This window comes from Pan paniscus, chromosome 12 (genome assembly GCF_029289425.2).
Source record: "Pan paniscus chromosome 12, NHGRI_mPanPan1-v2.0_pri, whole genome shotgun sequence".
In the NCBI taxonomy this organism is placed as follows: domain Eukaryota; kingdom Metazoa; phylum Chordata; class Mammalia; order Primates; family Hominidae; genus Pan; species Pan paniscus.
This window is the reverse complement of record NC_073261.2, coordinates 103,133,347-103,139,346: the sequence shown is the minus strand read 5'-3', so window position 1 is coordinate 103,139,346 and position 6,000 is coordinate 103,133,347. Positions and strand designations below refer to the sequence as shown.

The 6,000-nt window shown below is 55.1% G+C and overlaps 1 protein-coding gene across 2 annotated transcripts in view; it reads left to right on the top strand.

The window, feature by feature from the left end:
* Positions 1-5,541: 5,541 nt before the first annotated feature.
* KLHL29 (kelch like family member 29) overlaps positions 5,542-6,000 on the top strand; it is a 327,396-nt gene continuing 326,937 nt past the window's right edge. The window contains exon 1 of one of the 2 annotated variants that reach the window (XM_034952689.3): positions 5,542-5,675. The gene's annotated coding sequence lies outside the window, so the exon portion shown is untranslated. The remainder of the gene's footprint in view (positions 5,676-6,000) is intronic. The other variant, XM_034952690.2, reaches the window with a different exon arrangement.

Genomic DNA, 6,000 nt, shown 5'->3' with positions numbered 1-6,000 from the left:
CGCCAGCATGGTGGCACACACCTGTAGTCTCAGCTACGTCGGAGGCTGAGGCAGGAGAAATCTCTTGAACTGGAAGGTAGAGGTTGTAGTGAGCCAAGATCGTGCCGTTGCACTCCAGCCTGGGTGACAGAGTGAGACTCTGTCTCAAAAAAAAAAAAGTCTCCTGAATTTTATCATTAGTGAACATGCTTCAGTGAGTGAAAAAACACTCTAAAATTCAAACTAAATTTTCCTTGCAATCTATCCTAACAATCGTCTGGGTCTTATTTTTAATAATCTGTCATAGAGAAACACCGGCCCCTTCTTTAACATTGAAAAAAGAAAGTGACATTTTGATCACTGTCAACAATTTAACAACCAATAACTATATACTGAGCAACTATTCAGTCCATTCCTCCGGACACCATGGATGAAGAATCCCATTACCAATGGAGAGAGCGGAAGCCGCTCTCTTAAAACGCCCAAGCAGTGTCTCATGTCAGTTTGGGAATCAGAGCCACCCAGGAAAATTGTTAGTGGCTCTGTCTAATTAGCACTCCTGCCACCTGCAAACAAGTGGTACTAAAAAAAGGTGCTGAATTCTTGCCATTGAGAATGCCAAAAAAAGACACCACTGGTTTCATTCTGACTCTTAGAATCTAATATTTCACTGATTTGGCGGGCTGGGGGTGGTGGGAGGAGGGGGGAAGGAAATACACTTTCACTTTCACCCAAAGGAAATGACTTAACAACAAGTCGTGTTTTAGAAACGATCATATGGTAATGAGTCCTCCAATCCAGCAATCCTCCCTCCCCTGACCTCCTGGCCCCTGCCTTCCCCTCTGCCTGGTCTAGGCTCCCTCTGCCTCCCACAGAAACTGCCTTGTCAGGTCCAGTCTTAGACCTTCCTCCTCCAGGAAGGCATCCTGACCAGCCTAGCTCTTAGGGAATCGTCCCCTTAACCCCACAACACTTGAGAGTCTCTTCCCCGCAGGTGAGCATGAAGTTATATTTCTTGATAACAACTGCTGTTATCTTAACCCTTGTCAAGAACAAGAGCCAAGTATTGTATTAGGAAACCTCGATCACTTTTTGGAAAATAGGCAGGGTAAAAATGATTGGCGTATAAGCCGCCTTATACCTTCCCTGTCTTCCTGAGAGTCGCCAGCACAGAGTTGAGCAACAAAGCAGGTTCTCAGTAAATGGTTGATTGCATGATTGGCAAATGCCTTTGTGACACATCACAGAGCATGGTGGCCATGGTGAAAATTTGGCAGCTGTGACTCCTTACTTCCTGCTTTAATCAACGTCATGGGATTGAAATGCTGGACACACAGTAGGTGCTAAATAGATTTTTATGGATTGATTAACCACTGGAGGGACTGTGCCTTATGTGGGATTTATTAATGCTTTTGATGCCAAATAGGGGTGGTTTTAATAGAGTATAATGTGTTTAAAAAAAAAAAAAAAGAAAAACCAGCAAACACAAAACCCCAACCAGGACAGAGGCTGGCAGCTGCTCTGTTTACATCCACCGTGCTCCTGGAAACAGATGTCCTGTCAAACCCGAAGGTTTCTGATGAGGCTTCCACTCTTCCGAGTGACCTGAGTGTTCAGTAATCAAAGGGACCCGTGCCCTTCTACATTAGTGCTCTCTGTTCTATGACTGATCTCCAGTTATGTGTCTGGGGTAAAGACTTTTGCTGATGAAGGCAAAAATCAGCATCCACTGTATCTACTCCAAGGGAAAAGCACTGGGCTAATGACAAAAGAAACTGCATTTGTGTGTTTGGTGGGGCAAAAAGAACAGAGGCTTTGGGACAATCAGGCTGAAATTCCAGCACTGTCACTTACTGTGTGATTGCAGGTTCTCATCTACCCTCTCTGAAACTCAGTTTTGGGGGCTGATAACACCAATTCCACAGGTTGCTGTGAGGATTAACAAGATATCATGGGTAGAGTTCTTGGTACAGTGCCTGACATATAGTAGCCACTGGGTAAAGGTCCTTTTGTTGTGGCTATTATCATAAACACAGACAAGGACAGAAGTCCACCTTGGCCACTGTGGGTTTATGTGGCACCCCAGGTGTTCCTGATGTGACTTCCTCTGGTTCCTCCTTAGGTGATGGTGGCCTTTCCAGTACAAGTCCTTGTCTGATTGACTGCACAGATAATGGTCTATGATCTGAGCGGGGAATGGATGTTCTGGAGTGTTCCAGTCCACTTCCCTATGCACTATGAGTCCGCTCCTTCACTACCCATCTGCTTGGAGTGTACACATTAGTCCTGATCCCAGTGCCCAGATTGGGGCTCAGGACAGGGAGGGTTGGCTTTTGGAGAACACACCACCAAGTCAATCCTGTGCTTCATGGAGAAATCTTTGACCATGGTGTAAGAGGTTTCTGGGCACAACACACGAGTCCCATGAACCACACAGAGAGATCCATGCCAGTCATGGGGCCCATCCCATGGGCCACAGAGTAGAGCAAAGAATGACCCAAAAAAGATCCCAGACACCAGCAAGATCTACGTAGAGAGAGAGAGAGGAGAACCCTGACACAATGCAAATCCAGTTTATGTTGCCAAGACACTAGATGCGCTGGGACAGATCATGTGAACAACAGCACTCTGAAATGGAACTCATGTGCAGACCAGCGCAGACCCTTCATAAATGGCTGTGTCCACACTAAACAGCTCCCAGCAGGGCAGAGCATCAATGACGAGGAAGGCTTGGATAAAACGAGGGTGGGTGAGGACAGGGTAGACAAGCCCACTGGGAGTCTAATTCACACAGCTTTTCTCATTCTCCCTGACAAGCTGGCTCCCCTGGTGAGCTGTTACCAAACTTCAGCCCTGAAGAGTTTGCGGTGCTCCAGAACCAGCGCCCTTCGCACCACCATGGCCCGAGTAGGTCCTCCTCTGGATAAGACCTCAGCACAGCTCTCTTTTCTGATGCTGCCAGCAGGGAAATTGGGAGCATCCTTTCTCCTTCATCTGGAGAGGTAGCTGAATAAGGATTCTTGGAGTTCCTATTTTCTTCTTTCAACTGAGGATCATTCAAAATCATCTGTAAGACCCTGTGAGTGCCTCACATTGCCAGATCTTAACCTATCCCAGACCCTGCAAACCTTGGCCACATTTCTGTAGTGCCTACAGCTGTCACATAGGGCGCTACTCCAGAACACGGCTGGGCGGACTTTTGCATGTTCACAGTCAGTGCATCCATGGAGATTATCTCAGAGGACAGCTTCCTACAGCGTGGATGAACAGACACACGCCTGTGGCTTTGTTCTCCTTCTTTTTGCATTGGGTTGACCTGTGTATCAATTTGAAATCCCAAGAAATCCCTCTTTTTTCCATTTTGCTATCTAGTACTCTTCTATCACTTTTCGTATACCATTTGAAGGACATAGTACTCAAACCAAAGCTATCGATCACCTTCAGGTGTTGTCTGAGGACCCTTGGGGAGCTTTTCTCCCCCTCCCCCCCACGCCTGCTCCCCTTTTCGGCACCTCTGTCACCCTCTCTTAAGGTCACGCCAGTTTTCCTGGCTGTCCTCCTCATGAAGGGTGGCTTCCTCCCTGAAGTGCTCCGCTCTGTCCCCTCCCTTGAGTCCCGGGCTTCACACACACAAACTCTGTTGGATGTTTTTTCCAGGAAATGCAGTTATTCTGACACTAGTGGGCCATTTCCCCGGCATCCTCATTCCGTTTCTGACAGTGCTCCTGCTACCCTCAGTAGATTATTATTATTTATTATTTATCAGCCACGACACTGTACTCTGCTTCCTACAAGATATTAAAGAAGACACAATCCGTGCGCTGAGTTTACAGCCAAGGAGAGCAGAGGCCTGGATCAGACATCACAGGCGGGGAGCTGAGAAGAAAGGATTTACCGGCTCAGTCCTCCTTGGCCCTGGCAGATGGAGGCAAGGACTGGCAAAGCCCTCCCCAGGCCAGCTCCTCCCAGCTGGGCCCCCACAGCCAGCTCCCCACACTACCTACCGCACCCCAACTCCAATTTCTAGCAAGGCCTCAGGCCTTTACCTGGGGGAGCGGAGGGAGGGTGGAGGATGAGGATTGGGCCCTCAGGCCTTTACATTCAGACAGGGGTGGAGGAGGAGGGCAGGTACAGATATTTCCTCTGAAACTCAAAACCAGGTAAAGGGGATGTAGGGGAGGAGGGAGAGGTCGGGGAATAAAAACCAGATTAGGAGAGCGGTCGGGGTGGGGAAGACTGTGCCCAGAGTGAAATATTCTAGCATAATGGAAAAGCCCTCATTGGGGGTCCCACACGCCTCTGGCCAAATCTCTTCTATTAGGGTTAGAAGTTAGGGTCTGTGTAGACAGCATGTGTAGACCGAGATGTGGTGGGACTGAGAAGTCAGTGTAGACAGTGTGAGAGAGAGCGAGCTGTGGTGGGGGTGAGTAGTCGGTATAGACATCAAAGGCTGGTCAGGCTGTTAAACAGAGAAGGCTTCCTGGATTCCTAAGGGTCAGTATGAACAGAAAAGTCGCGCGCCCCAGGAGAGGCAGGGCTGACTCAGAAGGCTGGTGGACACTTTGCAGGGCTCTCCCTGGTCCTTCAGAGGTGTGGACAATTCCTGCTCCTTTCCAAGGCTGGAGTGTCATAAAGAGGGCGGAAGCTGAAAGACGATTGGACTTTTTCCTTCTCAAACTTTTCCGCCAGTTTCCTCAGGTGTTGAGAGCAGACGGGGAGCTCGCCTCAGTCCCGGGCCCCCAACCCTGGACCAGCAAGGCCGGGAAGCCACGGCGGAGCAGCCCGTACCACGCGCCGTGCGTCTGCCGGGCGCGGCCGCGGAGCCAGGCGAGCCGGGGGCCACCGCGGGGGTCGGGGGCGGCGGACGGACGGACCAACGGACACACCCGCGAGCACTCCAACCTCGGACCCGGCGCGCGGCAGCCGGGAATCCCTCGGGCCGGGGAAGCTGCGCACGGGGCCCGGCCGGGCCGGGCCGGGCCGGGCCGGGCCAGGGGGCCCCGCCTCCCCCACCCGCCACCCCCGCCCACTCGGGCGCCGGTGATTGGCTCCGCCCGCCCCTGGCTGCGCGCCGAAGCCCGCCTCCCTCGCAGCTAAAGCAGACGGTACCCGGAGCGGAGCGAGCCAGAAGGGAGCATGGTCCCCGCGCCGCGGCCGCGCCAGCCCCCGCGCCGCCGCCGCCGTCCCCGCCACAGCGGATCTCGCCGCAGCTCCAGCCCCGGCCCCAGCTCCGCAGCGCCCGTCCGCAGCCCCGGCGGTCGCCGCGCTTGAGCGCAGCCCCCGCCCGGAGCCCGAGCCCGGAGCTAGCCCCAGCCCCGCGGCCGCCGCGGCTGCGGGGAGAGGGCGGGGGCGATGCTGCCGGAGCCGCCGCCGCCGCCGCCGCCTCGATGAGAGCCGCGCCGCACCGCGCATAGCCGCACAGGCTGACAGGCAGGAGGACCGACTTCCCTCTCCCGGGCATCCTCCCTGGGCTGCCGGGAGGCGGCGGCGGCGGCGGAGGAGGAGGAACGAGGGGAGAAGGCGGAGAGCAGGAACGCGAGGAGGAGGACCTGGATCCGTTTCCTCCGGCCAGGACCCGAGCGGCCCCAGCCACCGCTACCCGCCGGCGCCGTCCGCTCTCCATCAGCCCTCCTGCGCCCACCCGCGACCCCGGGCTCTCTGCGCGTCGGGCCGGGGCCGGAGCCGCGCGGCCGGAGGTAAGAGCCGGGCCGGGCTGGAGCGCCTCGGATGCGGCGCCGGAGGGAGACCCAGGTCCTGGCCGCCGCGCGGGGCCGGGCCGGGCCGGGCGTGGGAGCGGGGCCGGAACCCGGAACGCTGGGCTCGGCTTCGGCGGCGGCGACAGGAGCCTCCCGCGTCTGGACTCGCAGGCTGCAGGAGCCCTTGCGCCTGCGCTGCTCCAGGGGGAAAAAAAGGGGGGGGAAAAACTTCCTGCCCCCGGGTGTGTATGCACCGGGGCTGCCTGGGGCCACTGTCGCGGTGTTCGGAGGTGCTGGAGGCGAGTGTGACCCCTGGCCGGAGCAG